The sequence below is a fragment of the Tenrec ecaudatus genome, chromosome 9 (assembly GCF_050624435.1).
Source record: "Tenrec ecaudatus isolate mTenEca1 chromosome 9, mTenEca1.hap1, whole genome shotgun sequence".
In the NCBI taxonomy this organism is placed as follows: Eukaryota; Metazoa; Chordata; class Mammalia; order Afrosoricida; family Tenrecidae; genus Tenrec; species Tenrec ecaudatus.
The window spans coordinates 60,807,756-60,820,823 of NC_134538.1; the positions used below are offsets into that span (position 1 = coordinate 60,807,756).

Consider the following 13,068-nt stretch of genomic DNA (forward strand, 5'->3'; position numbering starts at 1 on the left):
GTATACATGTAAATATATTAATATATAATGATAGGGATATAAGATTAATATATAATGATAGGGATATATTTATATGTTAAGTAGTAGACTGACATTGAGCTTCTACTCAAGTCCTCCCTCAATGCAAGAAGATTTTGTTATACATAATAGCAGGCATTCTGTGATGCTCACCTTCCTGACATGATTGTTGAAGTCAAAATGGGTGCATAAGCAAATGTGTTGAAGACAGCTGGTGGTGCCAGGTTATGAGAAGATATAGCACCTGGGGTCTTAAAGGCTTGAAGTTAAACAGGAGATCATCTAGCAGGAAAGCAACAAAACCCACATGGAGAGAAGTACACCAGCCTGTGTGATCACAACATGGTGAGGGGAATCTGGTAGCAGATATTTAAAGACCCATAGCAAATATATCAATGTGAAGAAGGTAGTTGGAGTAGGGACCCAATGCTCGTCTTAGGACAATTTGACATGCCCTCATATAAGGGTCACAAGGAATGCACAAGCCGGCCAGGATGCAGTATAGCACTGACAAAACACACAACATTCCTCTAGTTCTTTAGTGCTTCCACCCCCCAACTATCATGACCCAAGTCCACCTTACAAATCTGGCTAGACCGCGGCATGTACACTAAAACAGGTAAGACCTCTGGACACAGGGAATTCAGGAAAGATAAAACCCAGTAATGGGAGTAGCAATACCCTAAGGGTAGGAGGAAGGTTGGGGGAGAAGGGAATGAAAAGGGGGGAACTGATCACAATGATCGACATATAACCCCCACCCACCCAGTGTGATGAACAACAGAAACATGGGTTAATGGAGACAGCGGATGGCGTAAGCTATGAAAATAATAATAATTGATAATTTATCAAGTGGTCACGAGGGTGCAAAGGGGGCAGGGAAAAAGAGGTGCTGATACCACCAGCTCAAGTAGAAAGATGTTTAGAAAATAATGATGGCAACATATGTACAAATATGATTAATGCGATTGATGTATGGATTGTTATAAGAACTGTAAGAGCCCCCAATAAAATGATTTATTTAAAAAAGGGAAAGAATAAACAAGCGTGGTATGTGACAAAGAAATAGTGTGGCCAATTTTATGGCTGAATATTTTATTATTTTTATGTTGGGTTATTTCAAGTTTTTGTTGTTAATTAGGTAAATAATTAAAGAGAAGATCATAGTTTTATGTTCAGCTATTTGTGCAAATCCTTTTTCAATTAATTAATTGCAATCTCCTCATTGTATCATGGCTTAACCCACTTCTTTCCTGTGTTTCTTGTTCCCATTTCTCTTTATTTCCTAACTCTCTAAACGTTGTCTTTGGGTATATGCTGCCCCGCCCCCTTTTTAATTTTCTTAACTGGTTGATTATTCTAACTCAGAAGTGAGCTCTGTTCCAGGCCTGAAGAGTAAGGGCCTTTTTTTAAAGGAAGAACTCAATCCATAATCCTCTACATGGTGTGAGGTGTATCTAAAACTAGGCTTGAATCACAATCTTTGCGAATATGTGTTGCTAGAGATAGCTGTTCTTTGAATTGGGGATGGATTCCTGTTTTTAACATTTCACATTTCTTCCTTAAATATCTAATCTTGTGCATGGGTTTGGATTTGTGGCAGGTCCGATCCCATGGGCCTCTCACAGTGTCCCATGCGAAAGCAAACTGTCACCCTGAACCATTGCCTGGTTTTACCTGGTGGGCTTAAAGCACTGAAGTGGGTTGTACAGCGAAAAAAAAAATCTAATCTTAAAGGGGCTTGCTACTGTTGAAAACAACAGTTGAATAAGGCAACTTAACATGTATTTTTAAAATAGCACAATTATATTGTTGCTCTTTTGAGAAGATATCAAACCTGTTGTGACACCTAGTGAGCCCACATTCTGTACAACAGAAAGAAACGCCACCTGGTCTTACCATCCTCAAAATTATTGTCATGCTGGAGTTCGAGGCTGTAGCCACTGTGCCACACTGTTTTGTTGAGGTCTCTTTGTCACTGCTGCTCTCCTTTCCACGCATAATGTCCCTCCCCAGGAATCGGTCTCTCAGAATCTCAAATCTGAACTACATGAGACAAAGTCTGATGCTCCTTATTTCTACGGAGCATTCTGGCAGATGTGTATATTCTAGCTATTTTAAAAAAATCATTTTATTGGGGGCTCGTACAATTCTTATCACAATCCATACATCCATCCATTGCGTCAAGCACATATGTATGTTTGTTGCCATCATCATTCTCAAAACATTTGCCTTCTACTTAATATCAGCCCTTAATATCAGCTACTCATTTTCCCACTCCCCCCTTTAAAAGGAATCTTATTAAGCATCATTACGTTTGTAAATGCTCTTCTGTTCAGAATTTAATATTTGAATAGAATCCAATTATTTACATTTCCATCAAAAACTTTTTTCTGAGTTGCTTTTTTTTAAAGAGACATAATTTGCAACTTTCTTTACAGTCAAATGTTTTGAAAAATGACATCTCTAATTACTCAAACCCAAACCCGCCAGCGTAGAGTCCATTCACATGGTGCCTCTACAGGACTGATTGAATTCACATGGTGCCTCTACAGGACTGATTGGAACTGCTTCTTGGGGTTTTTAGTGCAAAATTCTTTGTGGAGCAGACAACCTCACCTCCACCCTTGAAGCGGAGGTGGACTTTCCTGACTCCTCATCTAGGGAACAGCCCAACCCTTGCCCACTGCACCGTCACAACACCTTTACAGCCTCCAACGCGCTGCCAAATGTTTCCTGGACCATCTTGCAAAGCTACACTGAAAAATCCTCCCTTGACAATAATAGGAGAAATGTGTCCCAGTTGCTTTTACAATTTTAATTATTTTAATTAAAATTAGCTTCTTAAATATTAATTTAGAATATGCAAAAGATTGAATTTCAAGCACCCAACAAAATAGCTGAATGCAATTGATAAGCAACGTGTCCAATTTCTTGTTATTGGCTATTCCATTATCTGTTTCTCCAGGCATTCATTTATCATTTCTCTATGTATAGCTGTCTGCCTGTGAAGAGGAAATCCACTGTATTTTAAAACATAAATTAATTTTTTTAATTTGTCAGTTTAGAGCTTACTGCTTATATTAGTTTTTATAGATTTTCAGATATCGTTCATGAAGTCAACAAAATTATGCATAAATAACATTTATCATTTTAGATAGTCCTTTCTCTATTTTTTTCCATTTAATTTGATGAATTGCAGTAATTATTTGTAGCTCTTCATAAACATTTAACTTGTGACTCTTAAAATTAAAATTTTATTTTTAAATAATTGCTTTACTTTTATGTTTAAGTATGATATTGGTATTTACCTAAAATATCTTTTATTATTTTGAAGTTTTATTAACTTACTAAAGTTTAATATGCTTATCATTGTTTTTAAACTCAATATTGAGTGTTGGAAATCCAATATCTTTTTTATTAGCGGTAGCATTTGCTTTTTAAAAAATAGATGTTTTTAATATCCTCATTGTCAATTTTATCTATTATGATTAACATCTTCTGTATTCTATTTGATGTGTCATAACAAGTTCTTTGCACATGTTATTTTCTTGATTCTTTTAAAATATGTTGAATCTGTTTGTTTACAATTTTTCTCTAGGTGATTATGCATAATTTAAAGTACTGTATCTTAATGGAACCCCATTATTTCTATCAGTGAATATGGATAGAATAATTGACCTGATTCAAAATCACCCTCCTAGCTAAATAATAACCTCACTTTTGTTTCATAATTTGTTCATGGTCTTAAGTTTGAGAGTTTTTTTTTCATTTTTGTTATTTCATTGCTGTTCTTTAATTTGCATATACTTATATGTACACATATGCTAACAGCATGTTTCTCTATAATAACTAAGAATTGGAAATTATTTAACATGCCAATTAACAGCAGGACTAAAAGTAAATTAATTATTCACTATGTTATAATGTAAGAAACAAAATTGAAAAGTTAAAAAAACTCATAGAGATCACTAATTTGTGTAACAAAAATAGATTTTTAATTTTAATTTACTCAATGGCTACTGGTTGATGTATATTGCAGTGCTTCATATCACTTTATAGTTGTCTTTTATCCTTCTTAAATTAATCAATAGTCTTATGATTTTCTAATGTTGGTCAAAACTATCATATAATTTTAGTGTGGCTTTTAAATTGAAAAGAATTAAAACTCTAGTACACTTATTTAATAGGACCCTCATGGCGTGGTGGCTCTACATTGGGTAATCCACATGGTCAGCAGTTCGAAATGACCAACAGCTCTGTGAGAGAAAGATGTTTTACTCCCGTAAACAGTTACAGTTTTGGAATCTCAGAGGGGAGTAACTGTGAGTCATCATTGCCTCGATGGCAGTGAGTTTGGAATCTGGGTTTTACACAGTTATGTATCATGGTATTTATTTAGTGCCCAGAAGATTACAGTTTTCCTAACAGACGTCATACATTTAGTTTATAAAATGAAGACAAACTACTATCTCTGTTACTGAAATTTCAACAAACCTTAAGAGTACTAGATGTTTTAAGATAGTGAATATATATGATTTTCCCCCAAAATGCCATGAATATAAAAAATTGTTATATTTGTTGTCTCCCTTCTCCAAATGAGGACATGAATAACAGAGAGATGAAATCATTTTATTATTAAAAACTACTTGCACAGCAATTAGGAATGGAGATAGAAGTTAAAGGTGGCCATCTGTGTATTTAGTTCATGCTTTTAACCTCTCTGGAATTTTTCTTTCAATAAACAGGTCGAAGTGAATAACCATTTATCATAAATAGTCTATGTGGAATTTGAGAATCACATCTCTTATTTTCCTTATGTGTCCTCAGATTTTATTTCTAAAATAATGTTACACTGGTTACATTGTTTTAATATACTATGTTTGTAGAACTCCTGACTTACGTTCCACTAGCCCCACACTATGCCACAGACTTAAATTGTACCCTGTAGAGATTCTAAATAGGATTTTTGGACACTGTGAATCTTTATAGGAGCAAAGAGTCTCCTCTTTCTCTGATGGAACAGCTCTTGGTTTGAACTGTCAACCTTTTGTTTAACTGTCCAGTGCCTAACCTAAAGCCCCACGAGAGATTCTACATCATAAGTCCACATAGACATGACCTATTTAGAAATATTCAGGATTGCTTTAAGGTTTTAAGGATAAGATGGTGTGAAAATAAATAGTAGACATAAAGCATACATTTTCATCTACATTTATAGAGGAAAACAGTGTTATCGCAAAAATAAAGTATTGTAAAATCCATTTGAAGCCACAAAAGGGATAAAATAAATTCAAGGGATGAAATTAATTGAAAATAAATCCAAACATATATCAGAAGAAGACAGGAGAAATGTCTACCGAGTGAAATATGAAAGTAAAAATGTACAGTCATACTATGTACGACGGTGTACAGGACTGAGAATTCTTTGAAAGAATAGAACCAACCTATTGCAGAGCTGGTGAAATAAGATATTATAACAGAGGCAGAAGGAAAAGTCAAACAGTAACTTTATCAGACATCGCCCATGCATTAATGGAGAATGCAATTTCACAAGTAGCGCAGGGAAAAGAAGATGATATAAAGGAATCTGTCAGTTCTCAACTGTCAGCTTCTAATAGAAAAATGACATTTTGAGAATCAAAGGACCTTGGATAAAACAAAATATTTTCCTATAAAAATAGAACTGTAATGAACGTTAATTCATCCAAATCAATGACAAAACATTGGTTTCTATTTCAATTAACAAGTTTTTTAAAGTAACATGTAATGATTTTATTATTTTGATTATTAATTAGTTACCTTAGAACACTGCATGCATTTTTTTAGAATACAGTTTTAGAAAATCATTTTGATTATAAGATATTATGGCATCCTGGACTTGCTGCTCTCTAATTTCATCTTTTATTTCTCACTTTCCCTCAAACTTTAAATAGAAGTGTTTGCACTTCTGCTAGATGAATTCTTCCTTCTGCAAACATCACCGTTCTCTCCATTCAAGTTATTGAATCTAGGGTTTATTAACCAGTGATGTTTTCATGCTGTGCATTAATTTGGAAAAGGCTATACTATCAGACGTTTGGACAACAGTGGATTGACTACTGTTTCAAAATGTAATTTGTTGTAATAATCCTCCATTTTGTGATCTGATTTAAGAAGCCCATCAATTGAAAAAATAATCACTTGGAACCCAATCCATTTCCGTGGGAGATGTGGCCTGGGTCCAATACAAATTGATGTTCTGGCAAAGCTCATGATATCTTGATACTTCTACTAACTCATCATTGTTTGAACTCTAGTTTGTGGCATAAGAGCCAGCAGCCTGTCATCTAACTTACCAATTCTGGGACTCATCTATTCCCACAGCCTTGTGAGAAAGCAGTCTGCCCTTGAATCTGAGAACCTTGGTTTCATCAGCCCCTGCAGCTATATGAATTAGGGGAAGACCCCTGACACACAGAATTGAGACTTGCCAGACTCCACAACTTCATAAGCCATGTATTTAAAACATATATGTCTGTATATATGTCTCTCTACATACCTGGTATGTAGTGGTTACATGCTGGGCTGCAAATTGCAAGATCAAACGTAAAAACAGCAGCCTTGGCAACGCACAGGTGTGGTTCTACTTATAGGACTGCTATGAGTTGACATCAACTAGATGGCAGTGAATACGGCTTGGTTTTGATGATCTACCCACCTACCTATTAATACTTCCCTGGATTCCCCTCTAGAGAACTTAACCTAGGACAGCTCTAAATGCCACACTTAGATTTCTCTTTGCTAATATTCAGATTTGCTACCGTGCTATTCTTGTTCTTGCTGTGAATTTTAAAAGGAGTTATATAAGCCACTAGGATAAATGCAGTCAATACTGCACTCAGCGTTTCCCCGGGTTAATTTTCATGAATCTGCTGCAGAAAACCATTTAAGAGTATTGCAAAATAAGCGTGTAACTTTGAAGACAAAGGCATCCCTGATCCCAGTCTTGACCTTTTCAATTGCCTAACATGCATGTGAAATTTGGACATTGAGTAAAGAAGATGCAGGAAGAATCGATGCATTGAATTGTACTGCTGGAAAAGAGTATTGAAATGACCATGGACTTCTAAAAGAACAAGCAAATCTGCCTTAGAAGAAGCACACCAAGAAGGAGGAGGAAGAGGAGGAGAAGGAGAAGCAAGCCCAGTGCTTTATAGAGGAAAGGACATGTTACATACTTTGGACGTGTTGTCAGGAGTGTGCAGTCCCTGAAGGAGATGATGTTTGGTAACGAAGAAGGCAGTGAAAAAGAGGAAGGCCATCAAGAAGATGGACTGACACAGGCCGTGACATTGGGCCCAAGCATAGGAACAATTGTGAAGACAGTTCAGGATTGGGCAGTGTTTTGTTCTGTTGTTCACAAAGTTGCTAGAGGTCGGAGCCAACTCTATGGCACAGAACAACAACAATCTGGTGGCATAGTGGGATAAGCATTGCGCTGCTAACTCTAAGATCTTAAGTCGGACTCTGTCAGCTGCTCCACGAGGAAAAGATGAGGCTATTTCAGTGAAGTCTCAGAAACCCCCAAAGGGCCACTGTAAGTAGGAATCTACTCAAAGACAGTGAGTTTGGTTTGGCTTTGACCTATACATGCTACTTAAATGATTAGTTTGGAAAGAAATGTTTGTTGTTTCCTGAAAGGAAGACTGCTATATATGTATATATTTTAAAGTGCCATCAAGCATCTTCCAATTTAGAGAGACGATATAGGGCAGAGTAGAACTGCCCCTTCGGGTCTGAGATGTTAAATCTTTACAAGAGTAGACAGCCTCACCTTTCCCACAGAGAGTGGCTGCTGGACTGGACGTACATTAAGGTTAGCATCTCAGTGCATAGCCCACTATCCCACTAGGCTCTCAGGGTCTAAGTTTACTAGACTATATATATATATATATAAATCAGGACTGACTCAATGGCATTTAATTTGGGTTAATATGTTATATATAACATTATATATAGTAATATATACAAGTCGATCTTTGAAGTTCGTGAAACCTTCCATTATCTTTAATTCTTCTTGTGAATGTAATTTCAAATGCCCCTGGATTACTTTTAGTAGGTGTGCAGTGATTACTGTATACCCAGGATGCTGTATTCTACCTTGACCCCATGGTTTATATTCATTCCTTTCACATGTGACTATAGATTTTAGTAACTCTAAGTCCTAGCTTATTTATGCTAAGTTTATGCTATATGTCATTTATTTTTTAAATGACCATGTTCAAAACTAGCAACTGTTTTCTTAATTGAGTACAAAATAGTGTTAGAATAAGTCTATATTTACTCCAACCTAACTTCTTCACTTCATCTTGGACTTATAAATATCTTCTCTGCATGAATTTAATCAAGTTAACCAAGAAATTATGCCTACTAGTCATACCATCTATATTAAAACCTTTTTAAAAATTTTTAAACCTAGTTAAACAAGTAAGGGACCTTTAAGAAGGTATGCTAAAATATTGGGTCTAGTTCATATCTAGACAGAGTTATTCCAAGCAAAATATGTTCAAATGCGTCTCTGTGGATGACTTAGACAAGTTCTCTCAGTAGTGTAGCTGTCTTAGTCTCCTTATAATGCCTTAAAAAAAGAGAGAGAGAAAACACACAAGCGGTTGCAGTAGGTGTGCTGGGTGGGTGCCAGTCTAGGGCCTGGTGGGAGTTGGACCCAAACTCCGTAGGAGGTTGACAGGTATGACTACCATGGGTGTGCTCCAGGCAGAAGTCCTTGGGGGTGGTTGGCAGGGGGAGGGGGGTGTCAAGTACTAGACAAGCATCCTGCTGGTAGACATCATGATCAGGAGCCAGGATGACAGAAGCTGAGTGGAACTGGGAGGGTGGGAGGTCAAGCAAAGTCAATCCTGGTGGGAAGACATGTCAGGTCAGGCTGATCAGAGCTGGGGGTGCGGGGTTGGTGGTGAAACAGATGAGCCAAAGGGCAAGAGCTGCTTTAGAAGGGAGGTATCAAGGCGTGAGTAGCACAGGTGAAACTCTGGGCTCTGACGAGTGGCAATGGAGGGCACAGGAGCTGAGAGACTCACAAAGAGGCTGCCAGTAACAGGAGCAGAGCCTTTCAGACTCTAATATTTGACAATGTACTTTTCTCGCTTTGCTCTGCCTATTTCCGCAGACTCTAAACTATAAGGACTTGGTCTGTTCAACGCGAGGACTGCTCTCCTGCTTCACAGACAGCCTAGCTTCCCCTCTCACTAACATGCACCAGATCTTTGCTGAGGAGATCCTCTTGTCCTTGATCGAAGTTTCTGAAATTGTCTCATTTTCACTTAAATCTTCTGATAAAAAGAAAGAGTTTAAGGAAATTCATTTTGTGAGAATTAAACTAATATTCATAAAGCATTTTTGAGTGAATTGCAATAGAGACTGAAAAAGAGATGTTCTTTTTTGACAGATGACCCATGTTGGTCTTATTATGATTCTAGATAATTGACTCCTGTTCTGAGTCAGCTTGTTAGGAACCATCCCCAAATCATCTTTTTGTTTCAAAAAATTCTGTTACCAAACGCTATTTTTATATTAAACTCTCTCATTACACTAAGTTAAATTATGAAAAACTTATCCCCAAGGAAGCATTTTTAAAGGCTTTACAATATAAGGTATATTATTTCATCCATCCCCACAGTATCTTTATGAAGAAAGTAAAAAGCAATACCATATTCAGTATATTGAGAGTCATTTAATGTTTTATCTAAAAATCTTGGTAGATAAATGAAAATTTTGGAAAGAGACAATTGCTTATTTTCCATTAGTGAGAAAATTTTGTAAACATTACATATCAAGTGAATATTATTATGACACAAGATGCATAAATCTACCCTGTTTAGTTTTAAATATTAATTCATGTATTCAACAGGTATTTATGGGCAAAAATCTTTGTTTTTATACAACTTATGTTCTGGAGAAGAGATACATTAAACCAATATTTAAGTTATTTAACACATTGAGGACTTTTACAATGATAATTAAAATAGGAGAAGACTATAGGTAAATAGAGCAAGGTGCGATGAATTAGCCCATATATCTATCCGATCTATAAAGTCTTCTACAGAAGAAACACATGCAGTAACACTGAATGCAGGAAGATCACAGGCCAGTGGGTGCAGAGTCATGTGGATTCAGTGGCAGTAGAGGCATCTCAACGTTGCCAAGGTCTCCACATGGTTCCTTCTGCTTCCAGGGCAAGGGCTTTATCAGTGAAGCACAACGTGTCTTGTCAGTAGAGCATCTTTTAGGGAGTGAACAGAAAGAGAGAGAGAGTATATCTCCCACCTCCAGGGAGGAGTACAGAAGTTCACAGAATCCTCAGGAGAAGGCCATGCCCACACAGAAGCCTGATTGACTATGACCTGATTGCCAGTCTAGAATCCATCCCTGAGCTCTCAAACGTCAAATTAACACCAGATAGTGTAACTACCGCGTACTTTATCATGTTGGACACAAATTTTTTGATTCAACTCTCTTACCATTTTCTCACCATTGCAGTTTTCCATTATTGTACAACTTTTTTCCTAGTAAACCTTGAGATCACCTTGAGACTTTTCCAAAAATGTATGAATTACCCTTTTGGAATTCTCCCAAAATAGTCACTATAACCTTCTGAGGTGACCTCTTTTGAGATCATTCTTGAAGTTTTCCTGACCATCCTAAAGTCACTTGATTCAGCTAAAACTTTTTATATTCCAGATAACATTTCCATAAATATGCTGCCAAATTTCAATGACTTGGGAAGATTTCCATTAGACTTTTGTTTAAGATGTAATATTAGCCTCAAAAGAGCTCCGCCCATTGTTGTTTAAAGGCATCTTAACCACCTAACAGCATCTGTCTTTATCCATGCACTGGCCACATAAACAGGTTTAAGCATATTCTGTTTGGAATAAACTTATTATATAAACTTGAACCCTAGCAATGTTTCTGTTGGTTTGTTTTTACTTACCCTAGTAGGCTCTCATATACAATATATAAAATAAATATTGTATTTAGACAGAGCTGTGATAATTTTTGTAGTATGCTAGTCCAAAATATAGTTTTGTACTTAAACAGTCTGACAAACAATATGATGGACAATGAAGATACACTAGATTAAAAAAATGAATATTTTAATTTCTGGCCCTCAAGGAGCTTGCAGTTTAATGGGTGAAATAGATATTAAATGTATCAATAAAAGTAAACGAAACAAGTCAACAGCAGAACTAGATCTCTTATTACCAACTGCCGGTCATTTGAACTGCTCCGCAGCACGTCTTCTAATGTCAAAGCCAAGCAGATGCCTTTGCAAAGCGCCAGTTGATCCATTCAGGTCGGTGAACCTAGGTCACTGGGGCATGCTGCACACCAGTGATTTTTAACAAGAAGCATGACTCACCTTTAAATGTACAATAAGAGGGAACCGATTACAAGAATCTACATGTAACCTCCTCCCTGGGGGACGGACAACAGAAAAGGGGGAGAAGGGAGACGTCGGACAGGGAAAGATATGACAAAATAATAATTTATAAATTATCAAGGGCTCATGAGGGATGGGGTAGCAGGGAGGTTGGGGGGAAAAAAAGAGGACCTGATGCAAAGGGCTTAATTGGAGAGCAAATGCTTTGAAAATGATGAGAGCAATGAATGTCCAGATATGGTTTACACAATTGATGTATGTATGTATTGTGCTAAAAATTGTATGAGCCCCTAATAAAGTGTTTATAAAAAGAGTAGAGAAGTATCAATATCACTAAGATAAAAAACAATATACTTATGAAAGCAAAATGGCTTATGATTTGAACTGCCAGGGTTTGTGATGTTGATTACTCTGTCCCTTTTCATAGTACTGAATTTTGTAATTTATGAAGAGCTTTGCACATAGTGTTTTACTTGGCCCTCAGAATAAATTAGAAAGATGGATGTGTACTATTGATAGATTTTGTGATAAACTGTGGTTTATAAGGCAAAGTTTTAAAATAAATTTCTATTATTAGATTTTGGAGAATAAAAATAGTAATATAAAACAAGACCAGTGATATAAATCTATAGTGTGATGTCAAAGCATATTCCATTTCAGTGGTTAGAAGTCTTTCTTTGTTCTTAACAAGCTCCTCAGATAGTTCTTAACATATTTTCTCTCGCTACTCTCTTTAGATATTTAATTATGGTGCTGAATATTATTTCTTGCTAGTATCAAATCAATAAAAAGTAAATGTATAAGATGTTTATGTGGTCTAAATGTATAATCTTTTTATGCATAAAATCTTTCATTTGCAATGAGGTGCCAGTTGCTTTTGGAGATCAATACTTAAAATCCATACTCATAAAAATTTTATATGCAATAAATCATACATCTCTATCAAAAACAAATAAAACAATTTGCTTAATGGTTTCTTCTTATTGACTTTCTTTTCCATGTAATTCATAAGACATTTTGAATATAATCAATTACTGAAACAAACAAAGGGAAAGCCTAATAACACCCCTAATTTTATAGATATTATAAAAATATATATTGGGTTCCAAAGGAAAAATCCAATATTTTCTTATTAGTCATGCACCAAACTGTACAATATGAACAAGAATATAAAACAATGCATTAATATTACATTTAGTTTTTATATTATTTTCATATCCGTACTGTTGACTCCTCTAGACTGAAAGTGGAATTTTAAATTTTCACTTCTAAGGTCATTCATGTTTAGATTGTTAGTTACTTCATTTAAACCAAATTACAGATCAAAATATAGGCCAAGACAAAGGTTCTCATTTTCAGCGTGAAATATCTTCTTTCTTCAATGTAGAAGAACATCTCATTTAACGAAGCCATTATTATTGAAAGCGTGACTTAAAATGTCAACCATATTGGTTCTTCCTATAGAAACATCTTAGGAATTTGCTAAAAATAATAGTTTGAGGCAATTATTATACTCTTAACATTAGTGGGTTTTTTTCTGAGTTTCATTAAGTGGAACACTGCCTAAAACAATTATTCCATATTTTAAAATATGTCATTATGCTATG

At 35.8% G+C, this 13,068-nt stretch overlaps 1 non-coding gene across 1 annotated transcript; it reads left to right on the forward strand.

The window, feature by feature from the left end:
* The first annotated feature begins 1,598 nt into the window (after positions 1–1,598).
* LOC142457593 (small nucleolar RNA SNORA42/SNORA80 family) lies at positions 1,599–1,732 on the forward strand. Its single transcript, XR_012786298.1, has one exon. It is a non-coding gene; the product is annotated as a small nucleolar RNA SNORA42/SNORA80 family (small nucleolar RNA).
* The last annotated feature ends 11,336 nt before the right edge of the window (positions 1,733–13,068 follow it).